Source organism: Gymnoscopelus braueri (assembly GCF_963280865.1).
Source record: "Gymnoscopelus braueri genome assembly, chromosome: 3".
In the NCBI taxonomy this organism is placed as follows: Eukaryota; Metazoa; Chordata; class Actinopteri; order Myctophiformes; family Myctophidae; genus Gymnoscopelus; species Gymnoscopelus braueri.
In genome coordinates, this window is record NC_137612.1 from 44,453,114 (window position 1) to 44,468,113 (window position 15,000).

At 41.2% G+C, this 15,000-nt stretch overlaps 1 protein-coding gene across 1 annotated transcript in view; it reads left to right on the plus strand.

Moving 5' to 3' along the window:
* Positions 1-15,000, plus strand: part of LOC308079209 (epoxide hydrolase 1-like) — a 526,014-nt gene that overhangs the window by 194,435 nt on the left and 316,579 nt on the right. The gene's annotated exons all lie outside the window — the stretch shown is intronic.

The window sequence follows — 15,000 nt, forward strand, 5'->3', positions numbered from 1 at the left end:
GTGTTGCCAATTTCAGCCAATCAAGAGAGAGAGTACCCATTTATCAGCTTACATTTTATAGTGTTCCAGTTCCGCCAGGTTGAGAGTGGTGACGAGAAGTTATTGTGGTGATGGCTGTGGTCAGAGAGGGATGAGGGAAGAAGTGATGTCATTTCTTGGTTCAGCATCTACGTGTGCATATGATCGACACTCCTGTATTTGTCCGTGTGACAGTGTGTGTGTGTGTGTGTGTTCGCCCCCACAAGACATTGTGAAGTCATTGGTCATTTTCGCAAGCGTGTGTGCGCGTGTGCGTGTGTGTGTGGCTGTGTCTATGCGTGCATGCATGTGCATATCTCTTGCATAATGTATTTCTGTCTGATCAGAGCGCTGTAGCTTTTTATGGACTTCATTACACTGTCACTTCACAAGCACATGCATGGCAAGGACTGATATCTCATTACCACTGATGTTTCCCATAGCTGAGGAGAGGAGAGGAGAGATGGAGAGGAGAGAAGAGATGGAGAGAGGAGGGGGGAGAGGAGAAGGGAGAGGAGAAAGGAGAGGAGAAGGGAGAGGAGAAAGGAGAGGAGAAGGGAGAGGAGGGGATGGAAGAGGAGAGGAGACACAGGGGAGTTGTGTTGTTGTCTTGTCACACACACACACACACACACACACACACACACACACACACACACACACACACACACACACACACACACACACACACACACACACACACACACACACACACACACACACACACACACACACACACACACACACACACACACACATACATACTCACGTGAGCAAAACAACAACCCATAATAACACATCATCATTTATCAGTTTAACGTTTATTTTACTTTATTAACAATCTAAATCTGCAAAGCAATTAGTAAAAAAAGCTGTCAAATAATTGTAGTAATTTAATAGAGTAAAAGGTTTGCCTGTATGTAAACAATATTTGCCTCTGAGATGTAATCAGTATAACATACAGTGTTGGTACAGCTACTTTGAAAGCGTAGCTTGGGAAGCTACAACTTCTTCACCATGGCAGTAGTTCGAACAAACTACTTATCCACCCCTGAGAAATGTAGTTTGTAAAACTACAGCTATAGTAAAAGTAGTTAAAGTACTATTTTTTAAGCGGGTAGGATCACATGCCGGCACAAATATGCCTCTCAGTTGAGTTTTATTACAAAAAAGTTGACAGTTCTTGGTGTAAACAAAACATCTATGTTCTTGGTGTTTTAAAGTAAAGACTAGAGACTAGAAAAACTTTAAAGACACACTCCACCCAAAATCATGTTTTTAATAGGTTTTGAAGCTTATCTATGAAATTCCTGGTGGTTTTTAGCACTCTGCTTTTCTCTAAAACATCACTATAGATTTTTACCTCCAAAACTGGCCTTATGACCGACCTCCGCCCTCTCTGTGAAAGCAGGTGTAGCACGTGACATGACATTCAGGTACTGTGTTAACGTCATCTGTGACATACCAATCACATCCTCTTCAAAGGCTCTGATAAACATCTGCCATAGCTGCAATGCTCTGCATAATGCATGGCTGTACTCAGTCTCTGTTTGGACAACAGACCCACATGACTGCAAGAGTAGGAAACAGAATTGTTAGGAAGTAAATAGAACAGACTAGAGCACATGAAAGAATCAGCGTGCGTTTGTTCGTGCGCGAGCGCCAGTGATGTGTTCTACCGTGGTACGCTGTATACGCAGTATGCCCTGTTGATTTTTTTCGTCGCCACCGTCTACATCCAAAAACTGTTCAAAACAGCGTATCTGATACGGTGATACGCAATGATACCCTAACCCTGCACCCAGGAGTGGCTGGGCTCAGTGGGCTGGAGGAGCGCAGCAATACAAACAGCAAGAATGTGGTCTGACCGTCTGACTAGTCTAACTCTGAGGTGATGGCTTATCATGTGCATGGCTATTGTTCTTGAGGTGATAATTAATGGCTACTGGTGAAGGAATTCACACATTTCAACGACCTGCCATTCACTTCATTGAACGTAGGTAGGTCAATCTTCAATACAGTTTGTGTCTTCAATGCCAAGTTAATACTATTCTGCAATAGATACAGGAAGGCTCGCTGTTAACACGGCTAGCCTAACCAGAATTTATTTATAACAATCCTTGCACTTCAATGGTAATACACATAATATTTGTAAAAAAATGCATCCAAGGCTAAAAGCAGCTCCGAAATGGTTGAGTTACAGGGTGATTAACATTAGAAACAGTATAAAATCAGTACAAAGCATATTATAAGTGTACTCAGTGTTACTGTGAAACTGGGCCTGAGTGGGCCTGAGTGGGCCTGGCCAAGTTTGTGCGGGGCAGAAACGCGCGCAATTTTTTTACATTAATTTATTATACGCGCGTGTGTGCTTGGAGGGGAATTGTTATAGTATACCCTCCAAAAAAATCTAGAACACACCACTGGCGAGCGCGACACACTTGCTTCCCTCTGGAAACGAGTGGCGGGAGGGTTGTCCGTGGTGACATTAGTGTGTTAGAGTCACACAGACTGCCTTCTTTGCAGCAAGACCCACCCACCTTGCGAAGCATTCAAGTTCTTACCAGGGCAAGCCAATCACAGGCAGCATATGGGCTTGTCATGTCATGGCATGCCTAAAGGATGGAAGAAAAAGGGACAGTCCTGTCTTTCAAAGGGGGTTCTAGTACAAGAACAGAGTAATGGTAAAATTAAATGAATATTAATTTTATGTTATTGCCCAAAATTGTAGTTTATAGCTTGAGTAGTTAAACAACAAAAAAATACCAAAAAAGGAGTTGACACGCACACTAATATGAATGTAATGTACTACCAGCAAGCTACAGCTAAATGTAGTTAAACAACTACATAGTTCAAACATGTAATTTAGTTTAATGCTCCCCAACACTGCATACAAGTGCAGCAACATTTTACAGTACTTGAGTAGATGTATTAAGTTATTACACCAGTTTGATTGAGTGTATAATTTGTTTACATGCTGCTGTATTTTGGCAATCTGCACCCTTCTCCTTACAGGCTTCATGGTAATGTGTTTTGTCTAACAAGCTCCACAACAGAATGATGCGTCTATTCCCCGAACACGCCCGAGGCCTTGACAAAATATAGCTGCTGTCAAATATAGCTTCATACATTCCTCACATGCTGGGGGTGGAATAATTGTTTGTGCTGCGGCCTTCTTGTTTAAACCTCACTGTTAATAGTTGTATTTCCTGACTTTAACAAAGATGTTGCGTTGAACAAGGCGAGCTGGGTAACAAAAGATGTGGCTATATTCACTGGGGCCACACCATTAATCATTTAAACACTATATGGTTGGCCGGAGTCCCTCAGGGCTTTACACTAACTTTAAAGTATCTTTTCTGTTTTCGCTCTACAATGAATATCTTCGCAAGTTCGCACCATTGAGCTTGCTGATCGGCTGTTTTCTGCAAAGGTTTTCCCAAGAATACGGATGCTGGGGCTTCAAGTGGTTAATCACAATATATGCACACACCGCATCCACAAACACTCGCTAATCCAGCTCCTAAATGTCAACAAATGTCAACAGCTCCTAAATGTTAAGACACTGGAGGGGAGAAATGTCTCTGACAGACAGCTTCCAGAGGCATTTTCAAACTTTCTGTGGCCAAGGCACACCAATGGGTCGCATCGCCAGTCGCCACACGTTGTCAGCTTGTATTGTAGATAGGAAGTTTTTGAAACACACACACACACACACACACACACACACACACACACACACACACACACACACACACACACACACACACACACACACACACACACACACACACACACACACACACACACACACACACACACACACACACACACACACACACTTTTAGTTGTTTATATAGAGTATTTCTCCATTGTGGTATTGCTAATTTTACTTACTTCTTCCACCACTGGTTGCAGCACCCATTATCAGAGCACATGGAGGCCAGTCTGGAGTCGTGTGGAATTCCGTATTCGGGACCCTTTCTGTGAATGGCAGGTACAGGCCTTCTGAGTGTGAGCCCTAAGTAGTGACTAGCATGTAAACAGTGATTGTCTAGAACAGTGTTAAGGTACGGTATATCCCCAACAGTTGAATTTCTAAGACACACGTAAAAACGTAAACATACATGGTGCAAGGCCGCTGGGACAAGCTGTTGGAGCGAACGGTTCTGTGCTTAATGGTAGTCTATGCTTGTTTGGTGGTGTGCTTGTTGGCCGTTCTGCTGGCTTTTCTTTTCAAAGACGAGGTTAAAGAGATTGTGCCTGCGGTGTTGAGCAGCCTTAGAGCACTGGTGGGGCCCGCGGCGGTGGTGGGGAGAAGCGATACAAATATTGTGTGCCAGATGAATAGGCTATTACAGTTCCCAGAGAGATTTAGGATGACATGTTGAGGCCGGGTGCAGTGTGGCAGTGGGATCAGAATGGCATTGATTTATACAGGACGCTGCTGGCAGAATGCCGTGACCCGCCGCAGACGTTTGCAGTGACCAAGGCAAACTCTCCCATCGGCAAAGTCATTCGGTACAATTACAACAACGACTCCTTGCACACCGTTAACAACGAGACCTACTCGGGCTTCGTGCGGGACAACACTCTGTCGTTGCCCTTGAAGAGTCCAGGTAAGGGATGTCGGCCTGGTAGAAATTAACCAGGCCGACTTAATCACACGACTCTCTCACTTTCCAAACAATACGTTGAGGACGTGGGAAGCAGAACACACCTGGTCACAGCCAACCCCAGCATCATAGAGCGGGCACTGAACCATCGTCTGTTTTCAAGAAAGTGATTTGTGGAGTATTAAGGTTTACGCAGGCATGCAATGCTCATTTGGTATGTTATTGCACTCTATTTCAATGATGTGACGCGCACGTCGCTTAACACCTACACTGCAAGTCACACAATGGACAATTGATATGCATCTAGGCTTATTCCTATGTTAATTCGCTAGGTGTGAGTCGGGAGCCTTTGAAAACTTTGTTGAGGTGCGAATTTAAAGTAGTTTAAAATCTATGCGTTTGCCTGCGTGTGCTCCTGGTCAAATAGGTTCCGGCACGGCGTGCAAGGCCGTCCAGTGAGCATTGCACCCCTGGGTTTACGGCTCTAGGTTCCTCTACATGCCGGCTTTCTCGTTTACAAGCCTCGATCCATCTCTCTGGGCCTTCCAAGCCCTGGCAGACCCTTCCTCCAACATCACCATGCTCTTCGCCAACCCAGAGTTTCTGCAGGCGGTGGAGAACTTCTGGAAGGGCCACGGCATGCGTGAAAGACGCCCCACCACAGGCTTTTACATGGTCAGCCTGGCCCTGGGGCACTGTGAGAACGTGACGGTCTGCGGTTTCCACACTAGGTCTTCAACAGGGTCTGACAATGAGGTAATTGGTCACACTTAAATACCAGCCTTGGGTGGAATTCCTGACATTCCTGACTTTCCAATCAATGATTTTTCTTATGTGGACATCAGAGGGTGTCATTGCACAGCCACAGACTCAGTTCTTAGCGTCTGGTCCGAGGACCACCAGTGGTCCAAATGGACTGTATATTGCGGTTCCATAATAGATTAGTTCAGTTAACAAAACTTTCTCATTTCAAGTACAGAGAAAAAATATGTTTTCTTTCTTTTCTGCCAACTTCCATTTTCTTTTTATCTCTTGTTTTCTTTTTTGGTTTAGTCTTTTATTGTTTTGTTGCTCCATGCCTCTCTTCCCCCAAAAGGACCACAATGGAAACAAGCCTTCAGGCTTTTTTTTTGTGCTTTTATCCTTTTGAATTCATTTTCAATAAAGCTATCAATCAATCAATCAATCAATCAACATTAGACCAAGGACGCCATTTGATACCTTTTTCTCCGGCCGAGACTATGTTTGAGACCCTGTCCGTGTGTCAGTGTGTGTGTGTGTGTGTGTGTGTGTGTGTGTGTGTGTGTGTGTGTGTGTGTGTGTGTGTGTGTGTGTGTGTGTGTGTGTGTGTGTGTGTGTCCATCCATCCATCCACTGACAGTTACAAATTGATAACTTAAAGGGATTGTAGGCGAGTTCAGAGGTAAAAAAAAAGAAAAAAACTATTGTCAAACACCGCACCTCCACTCCCCCCCCCCCCCCTCCTCATCAGCAGTTCGTTTCCCCGACCACCAGGGAGTGACGCAGGGGGGACTTCTAAACGGGCCATGCCGAAAATAGGTTGCTTTATTCGGATACAATGGTGTCACTGCCCGCCCCTGCCGGTTCTCTGAATTTATATTTTTTAATATGCTCTTTCATGATAAATTTAGTTAGTTAGTTAGTTAGTTAAAGTTTATTTCGGTCAATACAACCATACACCCATATGGCATTTCATACAATTAAAGAAAAAACAATTTAAAAACCAAAAACAAAGCAGAACAAAACTGCTTGACCGAAAAGGCGTAAGCTGAAGCTAATAGCTTATAGTGCCTACCCTTCTTGCATTGAATAATCTATTAAAACAGAAAATCAATTATTTATACTCAAACATTGAAAAAGAAAATATTCCTTTGCTATATAAATCTAAATATATATATATATAATATTTCCAAGCTATACAAAACAGAAAATCAATTTCATATCAATCATTGATAATACTTCTATACTTCTAATAATTGCTTAATCAACAATTCCACATCACTATATGATATAAATTGACCACATATATGAAGTTAAACAACTAAAGTTAAACAACTAAATTCTATCCAAACAATATGTTAAAAGTAAATTCCGTGCCTCAAAAAAGAAGTTTGAGAGCGTTTTAAAATCGAAAGTAAAAAGTTGAAACTGCCCACAGAGAAAACAATGGCGGCTCGTTCCATTTTTGTCGGCTGCACTCGGTGCCATTCGGTTTCACCCGAACAGTTCACACGGGCACGGACGCGCACATGCGCGTCCATGCATTTACGTCCCGGACAAACATAAATAGTAGGGAAAATACGGATTTCAGAAAGAGGACTGTTTCAATGCAGGAAAACACCCCAGCATCATTATATAGTGGCTGATAGAGGGGGAAAATGCAAAATATATGTATATACATATTCTTAAAATGTAGGCTTAATGTTGCCTACAATCCCTTTAACACTTTATAGCGTTCTCTCTCTGTTTTCGTTAGATGTTTAAGCATGTCCATCTCCACTGTACCCCACTCTCCAGGTCACATTATGAATTCAATGAAGTACCACTTAAGACCTATTATACTAGATTTGAAGGCCTTCAAATCCAGCCCTTTATTGCGCTGATCAGAGCAATGGTCACTGAATTATGGCTACAGTATGTGGAGTGTTAAACCCGGTTGTAACACTGCTGTAGTGCCCCATATGTGTGCAAATTTTGGATTTTTGGTGTGACTATTCTCTTGGAAGACCACTGAACAGTGTTTGTGCCAAGATTGGTGAGGATTGGAGCAACGATTTGCCTCTGTATAGTCACATGTGGGGCCCCTGATGTGGCCCCACATGTGACTATTCTCATGAACGATCCCTGAACAGTGTTTGTGGCACGTTTGGTTTGGAGGAACAGTGTGTCTAAGCTCCCCCCCCCCACCCCCCCCCGCCCCCCTCCTGCCCCGGGGGCCGCACATGGTCCCTGGTGGGACAATTGTCATGGCAGACCCCTGAACAGAGTTTGTGCCATCTTTGGTGCACATTGGAACAACTATTTTCACTAATTTGGATTTTATTTTTTTCTGGAAAATCTTTCAGTACAGCAATGCATTAATATTGAAAAGGAAATATACTTTGTAATTTGTAGCCTACTTTTCAGAAGCACTGCTGTGTGAGACTGTATGGGTGTGGAATCATGAATGAGAGAGAGGTTGTTTCTAGCAGACTGTGATGCTTAACATCCAAACCTGCTGTGACCTGAATTCAAGCTGATCAGCTGCTTACTGGGCAAGCCTGCCACACCCAGGAAGAGGTTATAGGAGGGCATGGGGGGAGAGAGAGAGAGAGAGAGAGGGGGGGGGGGGGGGGTGGAGAGGACGAGAGAGAGGAGTAGGACAGGCTCTCTTTAAAAAGGTGGCAAAGCTCAACTTAATGTACACAGTGGTGGAAGAAGGTACTCTACTTAAGTAATCGATTAAATCGATCGTCAACCTCACAGACGGGTCTCTCTGCCAACGTTTCAAATGATCTTTATTTCTTACTCCACTTAATCAATAAAATCACAAAGTTGCAGGACAAGCATTCAAATGTCAAAAACAGAACAGAAGCGTCCATTTGCAGCAGAACTTCAGAACAGAATACGTTGTCATTCAAGAAACAGACTTGGAATGCAGTCAAAGAGTGGAATATTTAGCTTTTTTCCTGAATCAATCAATCAATCAATCAATCAATCAATCAATCAATCAATCAATCAATCAATCAATCAATCAATCAATCAATCGTTAGTATCAATTGAGCCAATACAAATGAAATACGTGGGAGAAGACATGTAATCGACACATTCATTCCCTCAGAAGAAACTGAAGGTACATGATGAGGTGAAATGGATTTTTCTGTTGTTGTTTTCCTTATTATTTTGTTTATTTCATGAGATGATTATTTATGTGTTCACACTGTCAGCTGCAAAAGATAAAAAGCAACACAGCATATCTGTCGCCAAGTCACTGTTGAAGTATTATCAACACGTTTGTGACGTCAGGCATGCATCAGACGAGTGAGAGAAAGATACAGTAAAATATAAAGCCTTGGGTTAAAAAATAACAAGGAATTGGCTAACAGAAATCATTTGTTCCCCCTCATTACAAGCAGGAATTGTGTGAAGAGAGAAGGTGAGTGAAAATGGTTAAACAACACTTGGTCATTTTGTAGCTTTGTAGAAGTTGAAGCCAGCTAAACTTGGATTGTAGCTTTATAGATTTTGGAGCAGCTACAAACGTCCATTGAAAATGAATGGTAGCCTAGGTAGCTTTGTAGCTGCCAGTGTGAACACAGTAATTTACCCCTTAGCCCTGACAAAAATACTGATTGTGTTTAAGGCCTCTACTTTACAATCGATTGCAATAAATACTTAATATCCCAGTGGTGACAAGTGACAACAGCTAATAGAAAGTGGAATTATGTATGTATTAAATCCCTTTATCTATGTAATTGTTTTGGTGCTGGTGTGTCATATGATATGAATAGCTCTTTCTTTAGCACTCTTGTTTTTGAAAGATGGATACATTACTCAACTTCAGACAAAATATTTTATGGGCAAGGTTATACAATCAATAGTATAGTAGTCAGTAAGTATGCACACCAAAAAAATATATAAATTAATGTTGATCCCTCCCACATACAGTACATTCTATCTAATTTGGAATGAATGCAATCTGAACGTATTACCTTTAAATCTCTATTCACATTGGTCCACCAATATTTGTTGTATTTCCACCAAAGTTAATTCAGCAGAATGTGTACATGTGTCATCACAGAAGTCACTTTTAAGCCAAATTCATGCCCTGTCCCACGACGGTGTTGCACATAGAAAATATAAGATCTAAGCTCACACACGTTTCTCAGAGGCATGGATTTGCACCCATCCCCTCATCAAATCTAACCCTGAATATTTTTGTTGTACAACTGCAGACTAGATGCAAGCTAGAAGCCTTCTGTGATCCCTACAGGTTTAGAAAACGATATCATCGAGACGATCATACATTTTATTGTACAAAGTCTTTCCTCTCAGAGGGCAAGACAAGAAATCAAATGATTCTTCCATTTCAGGATGGAGTTCCCTTTACTTTTGATGAACATGACTAACTTTGAAGTTTGAACTTGAAATCTGTCTCAGCATAAAGTAACTCATCTATCAGAAATACACACGTAACACATTTTGGCACAAATTAATATAGACAAAAAGACATTATTTGGGTAATTCTTAAAATAGATATTTATGTTATTTGACTTTATTCACAACAATCAAACCGACTTGATAAATTCCCTTTTGAAACAAAGATTCATTAGAATTTAAATTCAAGAGAACAGTGTCTTTCTTGCTTACAAACTGTAATGAAGAATTAATGCAAGACTCAAGTCAATTCAGCCCAGGTCCGGGGACCCCCAGGGGTCCTTGAAGAGGGCGTCCCCAGCAAAATGAGTTAAAGTAGCATTAAAACGACTTTAACGATTTTAACCCTATTTTATATTTCAGCTTTCATAAATAGCCGATCTACAAGCTCACAAGGCGTCTTGACGCATTTTCAAACATTTAGAAAAATCTTTAACAATAGTGACACATTTGTGAATCATTTTGAAGATTTTAACAACACAAATCTTCTAGTAAGGGGGTCCCTAGCACAACATCTTTTCAGATGGGGGTCCGTGTTCAAAAAACTATTTGGGGGCCCTTGACTTGAAAATGTTTGAAAACCCCATAAGCAATATAAGAGCAAATGGTCGCAGATGACTGAAATCAAATTAAAATCTTATGATATCAACAATATTACAGGGAACATATTACAGTCTATTTTCAATTTCACCACACAGACTATGGCCTACTGCTTGTCTAGTTGACATCCAAAAATAATTATCATGACACAGCTTAAATGAAGAACACAACCATCTAAAAAAAAGGCATTGTTAATTTTAACATATTTGTGTACCTAGTTTTGGACAGCAATTCTCAATGAATATTTCTTTTTAAAATATATTATAAAAATGAGTAAACAGGAATCCATGCAGCGCTACAAACTATGGCTGTAGAATCAATTGACAAAATATGGGTATGAATTTTTTTTTAGATTGCCTGCTCCTATTTTGGTATTGCAAAGGATCCATTGAAATGGATTCAGTATTACTGTAACAAGAAATGCCTGACAAACACAGATCATGTTTTTAAGCAATGGAAGAAATCACATTGAAAATACTTCCTACAGTACACATGTATGGTGATTCATTGCACAATATTCTGCAAAGTAAAAAGTGCATCAGGATGTTTTCATTAAAGGACCACTTCACCTATTTTCAACCTGTCTTCATATAGCCTAATTATTCCTCACAAATGTTCATTATATCATGTTTGGTCTTCTCACTCTGCCAACCAGTAGTGACATCATCGGTAGGCAGCTTTGGTAATTTCAAACAAGATTTCAAAGTTGTTTTTATTTTTTATTTTTTATTAATACAAGAACAATGGCTTCTATTTCAGCAGGCATGCTAACTTTCCAGGAAGAGAATGGCTGTGATTTTAATTAGTTTAGAATTGATGATGTCATTGGTAGGCATGTATATATATATATATATATATATATATATATATATATATATATATATATATATATATAGAGAGAGAGAGAGAGAGAGAGAGAGAGAGAGAGAGAGAGAGAGAGAGAGAGAGAGAGAGAGAGAGAGAGAGAGAGAAACCCTTTGAACTGTGTGTATTGTACTGAGTGACACAAACAGTGATGAGTGGATGGCATGTTGGCCTGGTGGGTAGAAAGACTGTTCCATCCTGGTGTTACACCAAAATCTGTGACCAATCAAAGTCTGTTTTTTGCACTTTCATCACACCTGCTTTACAGCTGTTGCAAAATGGTAAAAAAGGCTACGGTAGAGTCGATACATATTTGGTTGGTATTTAAGATGTTGTTACAGGGTCACATACGTGATGGTGATGGTTATTATTATTATCGAAAATGGGGAGAGGATTCTCACTCCCGCAGATTAGGCACATTTAAATTGCAACAAATCCCCGGATTTGAGGGGTCACAAATTTTGATGAATCAGCAACAGTCCACGTGTCTGGTCAGGTCAATGTCCCTGAGCAAGACTGGCAACCTCTACTAGTACTTGACTAGTACAGGAAAAGTAGTTGAACCTCTACTACAGTGGTTCCCTAAGTGGGATCTGGCCGGGGACCCCCAGGGGTCATTGAGGGGGTTCCAGGGGGTCCCCTTAAGGAGTTAATACATCAAAATCAGTTTTAACACTTTAACCGTATAATGGTGTTGTACTGTAGATCTGCTATTTTCAAAACAATCTGGGAAAGAAATGTGGAACATTAGTATTTAATTATTATTTACATTTACATTTTAACACCCAAATCTTGTATGGGGGTCCCTGGCACAAAACATTTTCAGATGGGGGGTCCGCGGCCAAATACATAGTAATTTGGGGGTCCATGACATGAAAAGGTTTGAGAACCACTACTAACTAGTACTTGAACCTCTGGTACTTGACAAGTAGAGAGGTATTTAAGGAGTAGGTGTACTTGAACCTCTGCTATAACTTGTCTAGCAGAGGTACAGTACATGACTATAGCACTTTAACCTGTAAAAATGTGTATTTGAATGTGTACTGAGTACTTGCTCACTCACATGTGAGTCTCTCTACTCAACAGCATTGACTAAATCACTATAATGTAACATGTAAATGCAGGGTCTTAGTTATTGCTGTTTTACAGTTAGGATATCCCTGCAACATACTGCTACTGGCAACACAGACCAAACGGGTCACGAAAATTCTCTCTTGGAATGGTTTATTTTGGACTGTGGTCATGTTTGTTTTTTTGTTGTTACAAATTTGAATAATTTTATGTCTGAAATGTTGTCCCTTGATCAATAGTAATTCTGACCATTAAGGTAATAATACAAATTTTCATGTCTGTCCTCATCTTCTCCGGTAATGCAAATGGCCCAAAAAGGAAACACAATTAACTTAAAACGGCTACATATTTATTTCTCGTTTGACGTTGGGTTTCAAGCCAACTATCTCAGTTCACATCTCTTTGTGTAGCTAAAAGCTCATGCTAATTGACTTATCATGATGTAGGCTAATTCATTATTAATTGTATTCAGTCATGCGGATGCTGCTACCTGCTAATGCTACAATGTTAACAGCAACTATCAAGGATGTACCTTCTCTCGCTCTGCATTTTAACCAGCTAAGATAGCCACATAACAGATCAACTTTGGCTCACTCAAAAAAAACACACGCTAACAACAATTAAATATATATTTATATATAGATATAATTATTTAAAAAAAGACATTTTAGAATCGTAAAGTGCCAAATGAAAGACATGTTATGTTTTGCGGTTTAAATAAACTACACATTTATGTCTCTACAGTGTGCATGTTGTGTTCCCTTTTCAGTTCATCCTATTTGTGTGTCCCTTTAAAAAAAAGAACAAAATAAACAAAACAAACAAATTCTGACGTCAGAACGCTCAGACCCTCTGTTCAGATGTTGCAAAATAAATGTAATCCTTCCTTCATTCCCTTCCTCTATCCCTCCCATCCCACAGAGTCATAGTGTGACTAATCACCACATCTTGGCAGCCTGAGTTTGGGGGCTGTAATTTGAAGGGGATGGGGGGGGGTTTCTGTGGAGCCTAAATACCACTGTCACATGCTATCAGCACATGGCTTCCTGCTGCCTGAAACAAAACCTCCCTCATTTTACCCAGCAATGGAGAAAGCTGAAAATAACCCAAGAGGAAGGAAGGAGAAGACACTTGCTGGTAGAAATTGGCACAGTAGAAACTGTTATTAGAGAGAGCTGTCAGACAAAGCTTAGAAAATAAACAAAAATAACACCCCCCCCCCCAAAAAAAAGATTCTTAAGATTCTACTTCTAGAACATCTGCTGGGGGAACATTCCGTTTACCAGACAGGGAATTTTAGATGTTTGGCCTTTTCTTGTCAATCATTAAGCCAACCATTTTGTATTGGCTTTTTTGTGTGTCCCACCAGCTACATAACCACTATAATCACTGCCTTGACCCTATCTGCATCGGCATCATTTCACAGACAGAGGCTCCCAGAATGTTCAGACTAAAACACAGGAGGCATAGAACTGAATTCCATCCTGGAACTCAAAACATCTTGACGCCTCCAGAAGGAGGGAGAGGCTTCCATTTCACCTTCTACTCTGCTCAGAGACACCTCCGTACCAAACAGCTCACACACAGAGGGACCATACTTTACATGCGAGAATGACAACCAAACCGGTGTTCAACCCCAGGGAGCCCAGGGACATTGGCCTTAAGCTTTAGCTACTATAATAAGGAGACTTAAGTTTCAGAGAGTCAGCACCACCAAGTCTGAGACCACGATTCTCTGCTGGAAAACGGTGGATTGCTCCCTCCCGGTTGGGAGTGCAGTTGCTGCCACAAGCAAAGGAGTTCAAGTATCTCAGATTCTTGTCCACGACTGAGGGGAAAATGGAGCATGAGACAGATAGACAGATTGGTATGGTGATACGAATAAATATGGCCTTTGTAGATTTATGTTCCATCCCTCGCCTATGGTCATAAGCTTTGGGTAGTACCCGAAAGAATGAGATTGTGGATTGTATTGGAAGTGGCTAGAATTCGTTTCCTCCATAGGGTGGCTGGGCTTAGAGATGAATTAAAAGCTCAGACATCCGGATGGAGCTCAGCGTAGAGCTGCTGTGCCATCGCGTTGAAAGGGCCAGTTGAGGTGGGTCGGGCATCGGATCAGGATGCCTTTTGAGCATCTTCCCTTAGAGGATTTCCGGGAATGTTGAACTGAGAGGAGACCCCAGGGTAGACCCAGAAATTTCTGGAGGGACCATTATGTCTCATCTGGCCCGGGAAGGCCCCAGGATCCCACAGGGAGGTGCTGCAGGACTACCTTGCTTAGGCTGCTGCCCAGGGATAAATGGAACAAAGTTGATGGATTGATGGATTTGTAATTCTCTCTTTTCCAAGTCCTTTTTTTGTCGAGATCCATTTGGGCTGCAGCCATTTAGATGTCATAAAAGATGGAGGTGGATAAAAAAAAAGCAAGTTGAAGGGGCAGTGTCCAGAATCACATAAAGACAGTTATACGTGTGCTGCGATGTCCTTTAGCCCTCCAGAGGATGCAAACGGAGGTATGTAATAAAAAAAAATTAACTCGAAAATGAAATAGCAGATTATGGCGTTTTGAGCTTGTCGATCTGCTATTTTCGCTATTTTTGAAAAATACATTCTGAATTCTGGGTTCCCAGAACTCAGGGTTAGTACTGCCTCCTCAGCAGGGCCTAAATGAGCT